The 18,297-nt window shown below is 37.6% G+C and overlaps 1 protein-coding gene across 3 annotated transcripts in view; it reads right to left on the bottom strand.

Moving 5' to 3' along the window:
• The window catches only part of LOC129776967 (transcription factor mef2A-like), a 62,962-nt gene extending 46,827 nt beyond the window's left edge, over positions 1–16,135 (bottom strand). For all 3 annotated transcript variants that reach the window (XM_055782954.1, XM_055782957.1, XM_055782958.1), the window contains exon 1: positions 15,747–16,135. The gene's annotated coding sequence lies outside the window, so the exon portion shown is untranslated. The remainder of the gene's footprint in view (positions 1–15,746) is intronic.
• Between the last annotated feature and the right edge of the window lie 2,162 nt (positions 16,136–18,297).

Below are 18,297 nucleotides of genomic sequence, written 5' to 3'. Positions count from 1 at the left end.
ATTACGGGGGACCTCTACCGACGACAATTGATGCGTTTGAGCCGTGCTCTGAAGGAAGAACGGCCACAATACGAGCAAAGACACGATAAAGATAGTTTGTAGCACGACAATGCTCGGCCGCATGTCGCGGAATCGGTCAAAACATACTTGGAAACGCTGAAATGGGATGTCCTATCCCACCCGCCGTATTCTCCAGACATTGCTCCGTCCGATTAATACCTTTTTCGATCGATGCAACATGGCCTGGTTGACCAGCACTACTCCAAATTTGAGGAAGTCGAAAATTGGATTGACTCGTGGTTAGCCGACAAACCGGCCGATTATTTCCGCAAAGGGATCCGTGAATTGCCAAAAAGATGAGAAAATGTTGTGACTAGCGATGGGCGATACTTTGAATATTAAATTGATAACCATTTTTGCAAAATAAAGCATTATTTTTGGAAAAAACGAAGAAACGTACCGGTACTCTTACTAGTTTTTACTAATTTCAAGTATGACATTACTTTCTGGGACAGTCCATATTGAATTTCGTTAATTTAGGTCAATAAATGCGTGGCGGAAGCAGGCGACCCAAACCCGATGCTAAAAATAACATCTCGATGACTTCAACAGTTTATAACGATATACAACCGGCAGCCACTGGACGTGTTGCGACAAAAGCTGGTGGCCTTTATTGTACGAAAGCAACAGTGTTTTCGCGGCAGTTTACGCGTATCCTATTAGTATACAGAAAGCTGCACGCGCAAGCGGTCAAAAAGACGTCCACTGCCGTTATCGCCATCAAAAACGCCATTAATTGAGGCTATCGGTATTTTTTTTTCTACTTGAGCCGACGAAATTGATTGCTTTGAGACACTTTCCGCTACGCGCCACCACCATTGTGTGTGTCGAAGTCAACCGCCCCAGGCCGCCGAGATCCGGGATTGAAGTATCGCACACTCAAACTTTTTTTTCTCTCTCGTTCCCCCAAACGACACGGTTCAAAACACAAACTTTGCGATCGCTACCTGTAGTTTTAGATCCGGATTTGCATTGCCAGTACACATCACCGCAGAAACAACGGTCGTGCACGGAATGGGACTAACTTTTTCCGATGGCCGTGCGGTCGCCGCGCGCAAATGTCAATTATTGCCACGAGTAGGAAAGCAAAAGTGAAGCAGGTTCGTTGTCGGATGCCGCGTTTAGGTCTCTCTTTCTCTCCGGTCGGTGGGTTTATGTAATGCCCTGCCGCGTGTTCTTGCCGCGTGCGCCATGATCCAAGTTCTCAGCTGTGAGCTCGATGCTTTGTGGGTGTGGGTGTGTGTTTGTCAGTGCGTGCTGAGAGTAAGAATCGCCTGCGAGGGGTGGCATGGGAGGCACTCATGTTGGCATCGTTCGGTGGGGATGCTGCAAAAAGGGGCAACAGATTGAGAGAGCGTGTGAGTATTTCCCCGAAAGCATCATCCGTCGGTTGTTGGCAGACGCGGTCTTCACAGATGGCGGTTCGCCGCACTACAATGTGGTGAATAGTTTCTTTTTATGGGCGGCTGAGGCAAAGCGAACGCTCCAAAGCCCAACACGTTTTGCGTCTTATTTTTATTCCACTGCTTTTTTCCTTGGCCCGCGGTGCCGTCACTTCTTCGTTTGTATGCGAGAAAGAAATTTAGAAAGTGGAGAGAGTTTTTAATATAATTTTTTTATAAATTAAAACTGACTGCGCTCGACAGCATTTTGCATATACATGTCGCTGTCTCTCTTTTTGCTTCGCGCGCCGATTGCCATCATTTTTCATTCTCTTCCTTCTCGCTTTCGATAGTGGTTTAATGTTTCTTTTGATCGATCGAAAGCGTATAAGAAGCCAGCCGAGCAATGATCGTCATTGCAATTGAAGTCATCGCTACTTTGCTATCGGTTGATGTTTCATTTTAAAGTACATTTAGAGAGCATTAGTCGATCGTTATGGGCATTATATTCGTGGCGCAGCGTAACGCGTTGCATTGTTCCTAGGTTCAATCGGAGATTCATCGCTACTCTTGCATTTAGAAAGGCACTGCCGCGAATCGATTATACGCTGTTACGCAATCGAACGAACAACACAGTTGGGGCCGCGGAGAAATGGAGCGAAACAAAAGCGTTGAGGACGGTGCCCCACTCGATGGGCACTTAATTTATTAGGTGGACTGAGCCGATTTGGTTTCCTTAGTTGACAGAAAAAAAAGCAAAGGCATCACGGATGTCCAGATACGCATACAAAATTAACATTAACGCTTGAATACTATGACAGGGCGCAAAAAAAATCTGTTTTTATGGTACTAATCGACTGCGCGGAATATGCGCATGTTCTGTGAGGATTAAAACATTCAAACTTAAATCAGTATCAGCTAAATGTATTCCTTTTGGTGACTAAAACTTCATCATTTTCTCGAATCGAATCCAAAGCTTTCAGATTGCTACCCTCTCGGTCAAGTGAGCTATCATTAATTCAGTTACTTCTAAATTCTTTGCAAGAAAACAAAAATTCTCTACACAAAAAGTTGACGAAATAAAATACCCACTCATTTTTTTCTCATTTTCTTTTTTCGTGAAAATAAAAAGTGAACACATCGTAATCATTCTTAAAATCTAATGTCTTCTTCTTAAATGACGTTAACGTTCCCTGTGGAACTTTTGCCGTCTCAACGTATGGCATTAACTAGCGTCATTTATTTATACTTAGTTGAGATTTCTTAAGCCAAATAACACGCCTTGAATGTATTCCGGGTGCACTCGGGTAAATCTAATGTACAGGGAAACGATATAACGTACCTTCGATATAACGTACACATTTCCAAAGTGTAAAGGAAACATTTTTTCAATATTTTTTTTCTGATAGAACAATGAATCATCTGTATTGTGATGCTAAAACAAGTTTTGTACCTTCAATCAATTATGAAATACAGCTGGTTTTGTGATTCCGGATTCTAAATGAATCAATCGTTAATCAACAGTACGAAGGGAAACATCATGAGAAAGGCTGGCTTCGTCTTCTGATTGAAGTTATTCATTAACTTTACTAAAACAGCAACACGATAATGTATTATAGACTACGTTTGTGAGTACTTTATTATGCTTCGATATAACGTACAATTCGATACAACGTACAATTTTGAAAGTGAAATGTACGTTATATCGAAGTTTACCTGTATTATGTTCTTATTGAATTTCATTCGGGTTGTACTGACAAAAATAAAAGTTTTTCTGATGATTTTTTCTATCAAATTGCATTCCAGAAAAAAACAGAAAGGGGCTGGCCACATACCACGTGGACAGAAAAAGCATGATTTTAAACACCCCCCTCCCCCTTATTTTCTTCCGAATTCCATTTACGTTATCTCCATATCCATTTTAAAATATCGATTGTGAACTTATTCTCGAGTATTATTATTAAAGCTGGCAATGAAATCAAGCACTTTGTTTGAAAACAGAATTTCTAAACATCGATGACTTTTGCTTTTACAGGAACCTAGTAAAAACAAAACATCTGCAGTATCATCGTGATCGATGATTCCGTTGACCTACAACCCTTAATTGTTAAATTATGCGAAATATTGTCCTGAAAAATTCGTGCCGATTCTAAGGAAAAAAAATCAAAAGCATATTTTTGTAGGCATACATTTTTTCGATCATAGATGTACCGTTTTTTCCTGAATATTTCATCATCCTTCATGCAACTTGAGAATTCCATACTCTCAGAACTTATGCTATGATCTGAAGATACAATATCTGGTGAGTAAGGCGGGTGGAGTTTTAGAAGCGCCCTAGAAGCGTTATGGATCGTTGATTTTAATAGGTTCAGCAGCTGGCAGTACATGTTGTAATTAATCGAAACTAGTTGCTTGGTAGAAGCTCATGATACAGATTTTCTTCCAGTCCTACCAGACCCAGCCATAACTTTTTTCAAGCGAAAAGCTGCTTCGGGGTTCCATTCACTTGCTAAGATTTTTTCTAACTCAACATTCTTGTGAATGATTTGTCCTTTACAATTCGCTACAAATATGTATATTCATCGCGTTTATGAAACGAACCGCAGATTGAGATAAGTCCCTTCAAGTGTTTTTCGGTAAAATAAACCCTTATTCCGGATTTGAAATTAGCACAATGTTGCGTTTTTTAAGAGGATATTCTAGTCTAGAAATTTGGAAAAAAATCAATTTTTTTCTTCATTTTTCTCTAATTCAGACATTTAAGAACATACCATAGAAGAGACTATTCGAAAATCTCATTATTTACCAAGTTATAGCCATTTTAGTGATGCGATATCTTATCTAGTACGGCCATAACAATTAATTTCAAACGCGTTTTTCTCGAAACATATTTTTTCAAACTGGCTTACACGATATCTCAAGTTCTACTTATCCGATTTATGTTTATATGAATACAATCTGTATGCATCTCTCTATCGCATGAACCTATAAAAAATCATAATTTCGTAACATTACTATTTAAAAAAAATCAAGAAACTCGAAAAAAAATTCTTCAAATTTCCGCCATTTTGTCATAAAACACGTTTTTGACTTGTCCGAGGTTCATGTGATAGTGGCAACTTTACTGATTCAGAATATGTTCGATTTGTTTGTTTCAGATAACCAGAAGGGCTGAAATCGTGTACGCCATGGCACAACTTTTTTTTTAACCCCCTCACTTGATAAGCTTCTAATTCCGTTCAATTTTTGTTTTATTGTTGAAAGATAGATAAGCAAATAGTGATATAATGGATGGTAAAAATATTCTTTGTTTTATTTTTTCGGAGCTCGATGATACGTCCGAAATTCGTGTCTCTATCCCCCTTAATCTGATCGAGTCAAATCCTATCGGATTGTGCAAATGTTGCAACCTTGAAATGCAGAATACAAAAGTTTATTTCGTTCGAATTGCGATATGTCAAATCCGATCGGGTTCCGTAATATGGGTTAATATGTAGTCCATGCATTGTAGCGTTTTTCGTGATGTGTCGTTTCTCATGAAAGGTGATTTTCGACAACTGTAGCGAATCTACTAATTCATGTGCATCAAGGATTGATTTTTTCTTTTAACTAATCAGCAGTAGCAGCATGAACTTTCCAGACAACTCAAAAGAAGCGGATTAAAAAAATTACCAGACATCAATGAAGAACAACATCATTGCAAGAAATACGGCCGGAGGCCGTACGGAGAGATACGGCGCGTACACTCATGGAAGAATTTGTTGTTCGTTTCAATGTTCAGAAATCCTTGAGAGTTCTCGAAAAAAAACCAAACAGTTTTGTCATCATGAGCAAAAGCTGAGTTCAACCCGCACTTAAGTCGTGATTTTTAATACTACAAAAAATCCAACATTCTTTGTGTTATTGAGTGTCTTTATCCTGACGTATTTAATGGTCCTCTATTACCGATTGGAATAAATTGAAGGATCCTAGATCATGTACGTTACCTTCAGAATATACATGTTAGGAAAGAGGTTCAGTCATATGGAAAAATATGGATGTTTGGCCGAGCAGCACTCTCAGGCAGTTCAGTCTGTTTATTGATGAATACTGAGTACTCAGGGCGGGCGTGAAGTTAAAAAAATCGTGTAAAGACAAAACAGATCTCATTCAATTTTGACTATTAGCTTGAATGTTTACTTTAAAAAATACTTAACGTGTCCACGTGGACATTATCAAAACCCCCTCCCCCCCACCGTGGACATCTCCTAACCCCTACCCCTCCTAACGTTGTCCACGTGGTATGTCGACAGCCCATAACAAAAAAGTGCCCAGATAAGAAAAACTTCAAATAAGCTAAACAGAAGGCAAAACACAGTTCGGCTGAAAAGTTCATAAGGTAACACGGTAAAACTATTTTTTTTGCAAAATTCTATTTTATTATTCAATATATTGCAACTTGATACCATTTTTTTAGTACTCTTTCGGTTTTTCCTGAAAATAGGCCTCAGTTTCGGTAATCATTTCATCGATCTTAAATTTCTTGCCAACGAACATTCTCTTCAGGTCTGCGAACAGAAAATAGTCGCTGGGGGCCACATCTGGAGAATACTGTGGATGCGGAAGCAATTCGAAGCCCAAATCATGCAATTTTGCCATCGTTTTCATTGGTTTGTGATTTTCCCATTTTTTTCACAATAGCAAAAGTTGCTTCACTCTTAATTCTGTAACTCACGAACCAATCGACCGATTGCTGTCAAATTTTGACACGTGTCCATTGAACGATGGTGCTTTGTGATTGCCAATTTAGATAGCCAATGATAGATTTTTGCAAGAGGCGCCATCTAGATGTCAACCTTATGAACATTTCAGCGAGGGACTGCCATACAAATGAAGCACAAATTTCTGCATTACTCGAGAATTAATCAAGCAAATAAAACCAAATTAGGCATATGTGGGTTTAAGGGCGCAATAAATAATTCTATGGTGGTTAGGCGCTCCACCCCTCTCTCTAAGGGGGGCTGCCATACAAATGAAACACAAATTTCTGCATTACTCGAGAATTAATCGAACGAATGAAATGGAATTTGGCATGTGGAGGTTTTAGGGTGCAATAAATGAATCTATGGTGCTTAGATACTCCTCCCCCCTCTCTTAAGGGGGTAATGTAACGTAACGGAGAAACATGTTATTTGCAAGTGGTTGAAAAATCTTTAACGAAAATTGTGTCTGAAAATAATCTGATATTATAATGCCGAGTTTTGGTAGAAGTACTAGGAATTTTACAGTAAAAGGTAATTTTAAAGGGTAGATTAGAAGATTAAACAATGAATAATTCTGCGATTGGACCCATGAACAGCGCTTAGTAAGAAAATGTGGATGTGATAACGAAAAATAAATTTTGGGCGAGACGAAGTTTGCCGGGTCAGCTAGTAATTTATATAAAATTCTAGTTTCATTCAAACTGAAAAAGATAAGCCCTTTGAATAAGTTGGTCGTGAAACATATAGAAATTGTCATACATGACATGTTTTAACCACATCAAAAAGAAAAAAAAAACTTAAAAAAGGGTAAAGAAAACTTTATTGTCATGTATAATTGTTGGAAATATTTTTAGTTTTGTATATTTCCTATAGGGACCAAAAATTTTCAAAACACTATCAAACGCAAACTAATGATGATGGTGATATTCCGATGGCATAATTGATGCGTCGTGAGCTTGCTGATGTCGACAGTACAGTACCGTTTGATTGATCAACGTCCTTGCATGATTAGTGCGAAAAGGACCAAAACGTCATTTGCTGTGATCTGATGCCAGATACCGACATACTGGAAAGTGTTGGAAAATCTGAGAAAAACGCTGAAGATAGTAATCCTATCGAGTTGGAGAATGTTCAGGAAGGTTCAGATGATTGTGTAGAAATTCGAACGTTGATTCGAACTTGAAGTATATGTCCGGAATATTGAAATCATGTTGAAAAATGTTCCTGTGAAACTATTTGAAAATTTCTTTGTGATTTATTAGTTCCTGTGTGATCGTTACAATTTAGTTTGAATAACACACTTAATCAATATTTTCGTTCGTTCGTAGCCGTCTATCACTTCCTGAGAGATTCTGGAATTTTTTTTTCCATGTGAGAAAGGAGTTTTCTGTTTTGAAGGGGATGAATCAAAAATTCAAATTCATGCCATAATTAGGACATTTACCCTAATATAATATATTTTCAATTTATGACATAAAAAAAATTATGAAAAAATGTTCTGTATCTCGAAACCTCCCTAACTCGATGGTCCCCTTGGATATCGAGTTAGGGAGAGTTGACTGTATTCCTAATCGACGCTTGAGGAATTCATCTCAACTATCGGTTTCATTCCATAGGATAAACTACGGCTACAACAACCCGCTAGATTCATGTATTCGTCTGTTCAATGTTGTATGTGATGTTTTCGATTTCAATTTGACGAAGAATGCCTTTAAAAAAAGAATTATCAATTACAACTAGTTTATAAGTAAGTCATTCAGTCTGTACTAATAAAAGACGGTGTTGAAAAAATAAATAAATAATGGTTTAGATAATCCATTTTTGCAGGCTGATAAAAATTTCAGCAAAATTGATCGAGGAGATACCACCAGTAGATACCATCGATACCATCAGTTGAAAAAATATGCTTTCGAGAAAAATGCGTTTAAAAACTCTTATAGCAATATTATGTCCCTTGGGGTGACTTCATACTTTTGACTGTAACTATCCAGCGAAATCAAATATCGAAAAATCCTTTTAGGACAACATTTCTGAGGGTATAAGCTTCCCAAAAATGTAAAAAAAAACAAACATTCGATTTTTTCGATTTTTTAGACCGGGGTCCCCCCATAAATACAATTTGAGAAAAATAGAGCCCAAAACTCATAAGAATACAAATAAGAGTAACTTCTAATGTACGAACTAACGCATCCAGTACAGTGCGAAATACTGACTGCGTGGTTTGGCATGAAACACGACCCATGGAAAGAAAAAAAAAGTTTGTTTACATAAATACACGCATTCAAAAATAAACCATTCACTCCACGAACTAGGCGCTATGTACAGGAATCAATTTACCACAAAAAAAACACACACACACACGTCCAACGCTCGTCGATTCGAGTTTAAAATTCCGCCTCGCGCACAATGAAAAACGAAAGTGAAATTTAATCTCTACGTGAGCAGTCGGCGGTAGTCAGGCTGCTGAGGGCGATGACGATTCAATCGTCCATTCAGATTTTCACTGCGCAGATCTTGTGGCGGTCATCTTCGCCCGTGGCGCACGGCGATCGATTTGGGGTTACTCAGGTGCTGGGGAGTGCTGCGTTTGGTTTTACTTTATGGACATTTACAACAACGAAATGGTGCATAATGATAGTTTGAAATATTATAGGACTATGATTTGAAAGTTTTCTTATTGAAAAATAATTAAAATTCAAACTGAAAAACAATAATCAATACAATATGTTTTCCAAAGATTTTTGTGAAGCGCTTCTCATTCACTTTTGTCAAAGAATCATTTGACGAGTCTCTGTTGATGTACATTGTCGATGGAATAACTACGAAGTACGAGTCGCTCTCGTCTGCACTGAATATTTGACATGGTTTCAAATTCCGGCTCCGCATTTAGGCAGAGAAACCATTCACATAGGGGTAGAGATGGGCAGAATGGTTCACTTTAATGAAGCGTTCAGTGACCAACCGTTCACTTAAGTGAACTAGTTCTTTTGAGCAGTTCACTCACTCTTTCGTACATTAGAGGGATATGCCATATCATGTATAAAAAGTGTGAGATGTTATGTAGGACTGTTCTTTTCATTCAAAAAATGCTGTTTGTTAGCAATAATTATGTGTCCGAATTTTGTTAAAAATATCTTAGCAGAATAGAAAATCAAACTATGTTTTTGATTTTTTTTTATTTTCAGCACAAACTAGCGTTACGTTGCTTTTCTTCAATGTTTTGCAATAACTGCTATAGCAAAACTACCAAACCGCGAAAGACTTTCTCGAAATGATCGAGCACAATGTGATATAATATAAAAACATTTCGCATTAGCGACACAAATTTGTATTTACTGTTGAAAAATACTGTTTGAGTCGTTTCGCTTTCAACTGTATTTTTTTGTGAGGTAGATTTGCATGTCTTACTGATCTATTACCCTCAACTTGAAAATATGAAATTAAAACTTTGTTTGATAAATGATCGAACAATCTAATTTTATATTGCGTTTTATTATGAAAACGACAATACCGACATCTTATTTTTGTTATTTCATGAGGCTATCTTGTTTCCATTCGTTTATTTGAGGGCTATTTACCTTGCAGCAGCATTCGTCTATCACACGTTCACTCGCCTTCCTCTTATACACCGATCACCATACACAGTTCGTTCTGAACTGTACGCACAGTTCCGCCAGCGGTCATCGTAAACAGTTCGTTCTGAACTGCATACACAGTTCATCGTTCACCGTACAGTTCGTTCTGAACTGAACTGTATACACAGTTCAGCCAGCAGTCTTCGTATACAGTTCGTTCTGAACTGGGTAAGCAGTTCATGTGAACTGTTGCCCAGTAAAAAAGAACGACCGTTCGTTCACTCTTTTTAGTGAACTAGTTCATTTGAACAGTTCATGAACGGTTTGCCCATCTCTACATAGGGGAAGGGTGGTAAAGACAGACACCACAAGTAAACGATTTTTTTCGTGAATTTCACAAAAAATATATCACCAAAAATCAATAGTCTAGGTTTTTTTTTTTTATAACATATGTCTTTGAGGCAGAAATTTTGCAAAATGAATGTGTCCGGCAGCTTTGAAAAAATAAGAATGAGTAGGGAAAGATGGACACTAACTGAAAATTCAAGTTTATGTACTCGATAAGTTTTGGAGGCCTTCAAGGGGAATCCTTATGTGTTCGGTTTGCGGTAGACGTGCGCATTCACGCTCCTGTTTGTTTTATAAATTCCGGTCGTAGAAAGGGATTTTCGTACTAAAAAGTGTAAATATCTGTTAGGAACCCGTTCGTCTGCCGCAGTGAATTAGATTCAATGTCTGAGTTCAACGGGAAATCGATTATCTTCATTTCACGAATTCGGAAATATTGAAAACAGATTTCCGCCTGGTGTCCATTTGTGCTACTAGTGAATGTAGTGGTCACAACGCAGCTCGTCTCCTGTGTTCACTCATTCCAGTTAGAGTGAATTATCCAAGCGTGTGTTGTGCTATAAGGCTTTAGACAGTAAAACGCGAAGTATATGTGGTAGTGTTTTTTGATGCTTTGGCAATATGATCACCAAATATTCTGCTACCTGGAGATGCATTCACGCAAGCTTGTATGCAATCAATCATGTTCTACGACGAAGAGGATTATTCTGTACAAGATTTTCCATCGAAGAATTGCAAATATACACTCGGATTCTAATTTGATGAGATCGTTCTTTATTCTCAATTATTATCAAATAAAGTTATTATAGAAGATGATGTGGAGGGTATATGTTTGTGTGTGTATAATTGTATGCGTATTTAATGTGCTTATTATTATTTTTAAAATTCAATTCCCATTTTTTCTCAATGTTTACTTGCGTTGAAATTTATGTCCGTATGAATGGCATCTGTTTGAAGAATGTGGTCTATTCAGACGTACTAGTTCGCCGCCGCGAAATCAAACATATAGTAATCATCGAAGCGCTTTCGTTCTGATTAAAAGAATTATTTTTGATCCTTTATTTTTTTAATTCTTTGTTTTTTTAATTCTTCAATTCCTTCCTGCCGTCCCGATTGATGTTCGACAAAAACAAAGTTTGATGGTCACGGAATATACCGCCGGTTCGATTAGTTTTGGATAAGTTTTTTCGATTACCTTCTCAGGTTTCCGAGAGATAACTCTCCGTCTTCGCAATTGGTGTTCAGTTAAAAATATACGCGATAAATAACGATATATATTTTAAGTCTTGTTGATTTTACAGAAGGTATCTCGGTTACCTTCTAAATTCATAAATTCTTCAATTCTTCAGTTCTCTCATTTTTTACTTTTCTATTTTGAAAGATAATACAAGTAGATAATACGTAGAAAGTCGAAAGTCGAAATTCATAGTCAGTTTTTGCGAGTTAAAAGAATTTTCTCGGTGACCTTCTCAGGATAAGAATATATCGTCGATTAGAGGAATACTAGAAGAGTTTCTTAGCGACCTTCTCAGGTTGCCAGGAAATAAACTTCGTTTCGGAGCTCACTTCTTTCGCTGAAATACGAAATGCCCTGCCAGTCGTCGCCATCCAGGGTGAGATAGGTCTCGTTGTCCATCACCATCACCACGTCGCGATTCGCTGGGAACATCAACTTGATCATCATCTTCAACCCGTTGTGTCATTGCCTGCAGCTCCGAGACCAGTGAACGGGACTTCCGCTTCCTGACATGTATGTCCATGTTCATCAGGTACTTTTGCACTGTTTGGCCGGTTGCACCGACCTCCCGGCCAAGCGCACGCAGCGATGTAGCCACTTTTCCCTCGATCTTCCTCTTCAGCATTCTTTGGAGCTTCGTATCGCTCTGATTGTTGTCCAATAGTGCCAAGATGTTGTAGATGCCGGAACGGGCGTATCCGGCATCCGCACGATGTCCGTTTTCAACGCGGCGGGGTACCATTCTTTGAACGCGCGCACTTCTGAACGGAGTAGCTTCACTGTTTTCGCCATCACGGTTAGAGTTCGACGGATAGAGCTGTCATGGGTTACTATGATTGATGCTGCATGGGTAGTTTCGTGTGGACAAAATGGACAAAAATAACCGATTTTTCATGGCTTCACACACACACACGTGTAAAGTCATGAAAAATCGGTTATTTTTGTCCATTTTTCAATGCAAACGTTATTCTAGAGCTCACCACTAATAATGCATTCCAAGCATTCCAAGAAATCTCAACTAAGTGTAAAGCCATGAAAAATCGGTTATTTTTGTCAATTTTTCAATGCAAACGTTATTCTAGAGCTCGCCACTAATAATGCATTCCAAGAAATCTCAACTAAGTACTAATAAACACGACGCAAGTAATACAGATCGGACTCGATTACATACAGACTCGATTATATATGATTCGAATATATACAATTTTTGACTTATTTCAAGAGAAAATGTAACATTTCAACGCTAAGGTGAAATTTTATTGGCTATTATGAAAACAGTGGAATAAAAATTAGTTATTCTTGAAGATTTTACTTGAATTCCGCCAGGAATGGTTTATAACGATATTGCAGCGAAATTAAGAAAGATAGAAGTAGGGTGTCAAAGAACGAATTGAAGAGCAATTTAAGAGCTTTGAATTGGATGATAGGAACAATCAAGTTTATTATAAATGTTTGGATAAAATTAAGTATACCACCTTCAAATCGACAATCTTCAAAGTTTTTCACCTATAAAATGTTACAGGTCGGACTCAATTATATGTGATTCGATAATATACAATTTTGGACTCGATTATATACAGTTTGGAAAAAATATTTTTTTTTTATATTTCAAATATGACTTATTTTAAGAAGAAATGTAACCTTTCAACGTTAAAATGTAATTTAAGTGGCTATTGTAGGGCGGTTAGAGAGCTTCAATTTAATTGATGGAAACAATCTAGTTTAATATGATTTTTTAGAATAAAATTAATAATACCACATTAAAAACAATTAAATTTAAAGTTTTTCACTTCCAAAATGTTATTAAAATGAACTAATTTGTTAGGATGTTCCACTACTATATCCTGTACTAATTTTTCTTATCTTTCAAATGAAAGCAACATAATTGTATTCCGTAGCGTACTTTGTAATGTAGAGCCAGTTTGAGGCAACAAAGTCCGAAACAAAAAAAAGTTCAATAACTCTGTCATTGTTGAAATTCGAACAAATGCGTAGAAGGATTTTTCCATCAAATTTGATCGTCTATCACTTCCTGCGAGAATTTTGAAAAACTTTTTTTTTTTAGTGAGACAGGTGTTTTCTGACTTTAAGGGGATGAATCAAAAATCAAATTCCTCTTTTATATTCAAAAAACGAAAATTACATGCAAAAAAACCAATAAATTTTTTTTTTGACTCGATTATATACAGGATTTGATATTATAGAGTGAAAAGAAGTCAAAAACTGTATATAATCGAGCCCGCGCTGTATTTGTTCCATAAATCTGCCATTGTTGAAATTCGACCATATGCGAAGAAGGATTTTTTCCATCATGCGGACCGCTCACGAGTATTCTCGTGTTTCGTGTTCCGTTTATTACGGATGGATCACGAAATAACCCGTGTTTTCGACACTTGATGGTCAAATCCTTGGTCTGTCAAGAATCTAACAAGGCCTACCGATGGCTCGCCTTCGTCTCATCCACAACGTAGGAAACGATCTCATTCGTGGAATCCTAACAAATGAAGCATCCAAGTTTGCCCCAAAACTTGTTGTCCTTACTGTGTTAAGAAGCATGGAAATCTGTTTGGGTGGGTGAATCGGTGGGGGGAATTTCTAAAACAACATCATAACGATGTCATAGGCTGTCCGGTTCGGCCTCAATCGAAGAAAAACTTCACCTGGGAAAAGTGTTCCATTCGATGAAATTGATAATTATGATTATGATTTTGCTCTATTTCATTGTAAGGCATAAGGTGGAAACAGACGCTGAAGCATACGCCCCAGGAACTTGTCCATCTTTCTAACCAAAATACATCGGAAACTGGAAAATACATCCGTTCCGAATCTCGTGACAATTCTTTTCGAGTACCATTTTCAGAACAACCATTCCTTTTCTAACTGGTTATTCTATGTTATGAGTTATAATCAAAAATGCCAACGTGCATGTTGTGCTGAAACAAACAAAATTCAGACAGCTGTTAGCTTCTCCTGCCCAAGGCACAAGGAAGCATAGGTATATGTTTTTTCGTGCCACGCGCCGCCCGATGAGGATCCTGTAGAGACCGATACCGGTTTACATAAGGCGGAAGAGTGCAACAATGAAACGGTCGAGCGCCAGTTGCCTCTCGGAGGAGAGGAGCAGAGAGCGTAGGGAAAATGTTGATCCGAACAAGAAGGGGGAAAACATGGCATGGTAAACTGATACATACTGACGGAGTAAAAGGAGAGGGAAACGATGCGTTCGACCAACATGCAACTCTGTGTGTTCAAACGCTGATGTTGTTCCTGCTTGTCAGGCTGATGTCGTGATCGGGCGTCAGGAAAACAGAACAAGTTTTTTTGTGTGTCTTTTCAATGTTCCGATGCGCCATTTCCGGCCATTTTCACAACCATCATTATGATTGACGGAGTTGTAAAATCGTTCAAACCAAACCTTGCAATGGTATATGCGATTAACAATTATTTGTCGGCAACAAGTAGTTGCAGTTGTGAATGCGGGAGTGATAAGACACATGAAACGAGAATAATTCTACCAGAGGAGGATGTTGGTTGATCCCACCACTAAAAACTCTTCCTTGGTAGGGATCGTGTTGAGCGATTGAGCGACCCCTTCTAAAAGGGGAAGCAATCATCGGTACTCACTGAGTGATGTGTGAGTTCCGTAGAGGAGAGTGGGTTTCTTCGGTATAGGTTTATGCAAATTACTGAATCAAGAGAAATATTACACAAAAATGTAAGTTTAAAAAATTGAATGCTTATTAGAATTGGAATTTGAATTCGTGATACACCAAATTCCCGTTTCTGATTCATCCAACAATAACAACACAGAGTAACTCAGTGCTAAATTCGTTTGATTTCTTCCGCGGTAACTCACGTCGCCAAAAATAGAAATTTATAACGGTTTTAGATGTGTTGGGTTCCCTGTCTGCCGCACACAAGCGAACAGTGTACACTTTTACTATGCTTTCCACTCAAGCCACTTCTCGTGCACTTTCCGTTGTTGAATGGAAGGGCGAGAATCGACACGACACGGCAATGAACGCGTATATGTGTGCACCATCTGCACCTTTTCCACCTCCTTCTCAATTGGATTCTTTTCTCCGTTCGGCTGTACACATTCTCCCTTCCTTCTTGAGACAGAATTTTAGGAAGGGAGGCTCAAAGCCAAACTAAACTACCCACCCACGAGTTTGTGTCTTGAAATTCTCCCCTTCGCAAAAGTGCATCGCAGGATTGTTTGTGTTTTTATCTTTATTCTAGCCATTCGTGGGACAACCAAGCAGTTCAATTAATCTTCCGCAGACGAAACATATTAACGGGCACGACATTATTACGCTGTGGAATCCGGAATCCGAACTCAACTACTAGCAAATTCATATTTGACTGAGTAATCGCTTCACTCATAGCCAAATTTACCTACCTAATTCTTTCTCGAACTATGTTAACGATTGGCACGGTTATAACGGCACAAATCACTTCTGCCAAGCAAATCAAGCTATATGCTGTGAAATTTCTCTCTCTCGTTAATAGCACACACTCTTTATTAAAACAAATTTTACCCTGATATTAGGGTCATTATTTTTGGACACTGTATAACTCGCTTTCTATCCGGTTGAAACCATCCTTCTTCACTGGTGCCCCGTGAAGATTATAACAGATGCAATCCACTGCACATATCACGAATCAAAATTTCGACAAATTATACACGAACTACCACAAAATTAAGGTGAAATATGCTAGCTAAACTGCGGAACGCAATCATTGCCACTTTTTTTGACACAACACACGGCAAAGCAGATAGACGAACTGACGGATGGGAAAACGTTCGCTTGTGTTGTTGGCTACATACGTACCGGGCGATGTGTGCGTGTACACCGCTGACAGTCATCATCGTCTTTGATCACTGTTTAGGAATAAATATACACACTGAATGAAGGAGACACAAAAGAAGCGTACAATTTATCCAGATTGAATGATTAGCGCTAAATGGGTCACAAGGGTCGTGTGTCCAGAGCTCAAAATATAAGAAGTTCTATGAATACACTATACAACACAAGCCACTTTCTAACCATCGACGTAGGATTTGTTGAAATAAGAGAGTCAAACAAGAAAAGACGTCACGTTTTCATAAAATAATGTTAACTTCAATTGGCGATCTAACGCAAAACGTAAACGATCGGTGAGACATCTAGATTTTCTTTTTGAACTAAGAAAATGATGATAATATAACCTAAAACTCAAAAACAAATCACGTATATTTCTCTTCCGGACTTTCCAAGGTAGTTCCCACATGCAGGAACCATGCATTTTTCAACTTGTTTTTGATTGTGCTCTAGAATTTCCTTTTTTGATTAAACCATTGTCAACATTTATTTAGTTTTCACTACTGAAAGAGGTGAGAAAATAACATGTTATGTATTAAATTGCGCAGAATTAAATTTCTTCCAAACTCATCGCAATTCAATAATCTTCTATGACTATAACATTGTGATTTATGGAAAGAACTACAAGCCTTCCATAAACTCACATTGCAATATTTAAAACCATCATCACTTTCACCGCAGCGCCACCTAGGTTTAGATTTGTACGTTATACTTATGACAGACATACAGCTGTACTTGCGTTGTACTTCGAAAATTGTATGTCTGTCACCATGTACAGCGCTAGAACCATGCAAGCAACTCGGTACAATCGCTGTACCTGTACCGACCTGTTTTACCGCTGTACATGGCTACAGTTGTACTGTGCGCAGCGCCATAGACGGTTACTGGTGGGTAGCATGAACAAGCAGAATCAAATCACTTGATAAACGTTCTTTTCATTGACTTTCTTTTAAGTTAATAACTCAGATTGGAAACTTTTTTGTTGTGTTTGATAGTTTAGACACTAAATAAAAACCTTTTTCATTGAAATATGTGGTGAAAATTGGGAAAATTTTTGATTGTCAGTTTGACATACGATACAATATACAACCAAAGTATGTCTGTCATGCTACGATGGTACCCGTACAACGCTAGTACAGCTGTATGTCTGTCCCTGGTATTAGAGAATGAAACGAAGGAAATTATTTGTTTCCATTAAAACATATCAAACAAGTTTTTAAAACAAAATTCAATTGAAAGAAAAATATTTCAATAATTGAAATTCATTAGTCTCGAAAATATGTTTTTTTTTAATTCTAAAAAAGAAAACATGAAAATGTTGTTGTTAGAACACCTTTTTCCCAGTAAAGCGCCGATCTTCCGATGTATGGGTGACTTGTTGGAAGTTATAACTATCTATTTTTTAAGAATTAGGAAAAAATATTTTTAAGAAAAATGAATTTTAATTTTGAAATAATTTTTTTTCCAATGTAATTTTGATTTAAAATATTTTTTGATGTTTTAATGAAAACATAAATCATTTCCTTCATTTCATTCTCTAACCAACATTTTGCAGGTCTTATAGATGCTCTAACAGCATCCCCACCGGTGGGTTCGCTATACACGTTGGTAATTTCACAACTTTAATCGTTGCTATTTCGGAAATTGTAAGGGCTATTCACATATTTTTTTTAGAATAAAAAAAAGCATTTGAGGGAAATTAATTTAAATTTATTTTTTTGTAATTTGTAGTGTAATTTGGTTTCAATTTTAGTTTTTTTTTAGATTTAATTTGGTAAATATTTTTTTGTAAAAAATAAAAAAAGAAATTTGGCTCTTTTCAAAAAGTACTCTCTTGTGCGCTACACATACAACGTCCCGTCACCGTTCCGTCAACTATTCTCTTGGACTTATTTTGCCGACGGCGAACTTGCCGTTGTTGGTGCATGTGAATGTTTCCATAAGAACTGCATGCGAGAATAATTGACGTAACGCGACATGACGTGAATGTGACGTGGATGTTGTATGTGAATCGCACTTAATTGTTTTTCGAAGATTTCAAGTATAAAAAGTTGCTTAAATTACCAATGTCTTTACACTCACAACGTT

Source organism: Toxorhynchites rutilus, chromosome 3, assembly GCF_029784135.1.
Source record: "Toxorhynchites rutilus septentrionalis strain SRP chromosome 3, ASM2978413v1, whole genome shotgun sequence".
NCBI classification, from domain to species: domain Eukaryota; kingdom Metazoa; phylum Arthropoda; class Insecta; order Diptera; family Culicidae; genus Toxorhynchites; species Toxorhynchites rutilus.
Note: the sequence above shows the minus strand (reverse complement) of the source record. Positions and strands in the feature narration are given on the sequence as shown.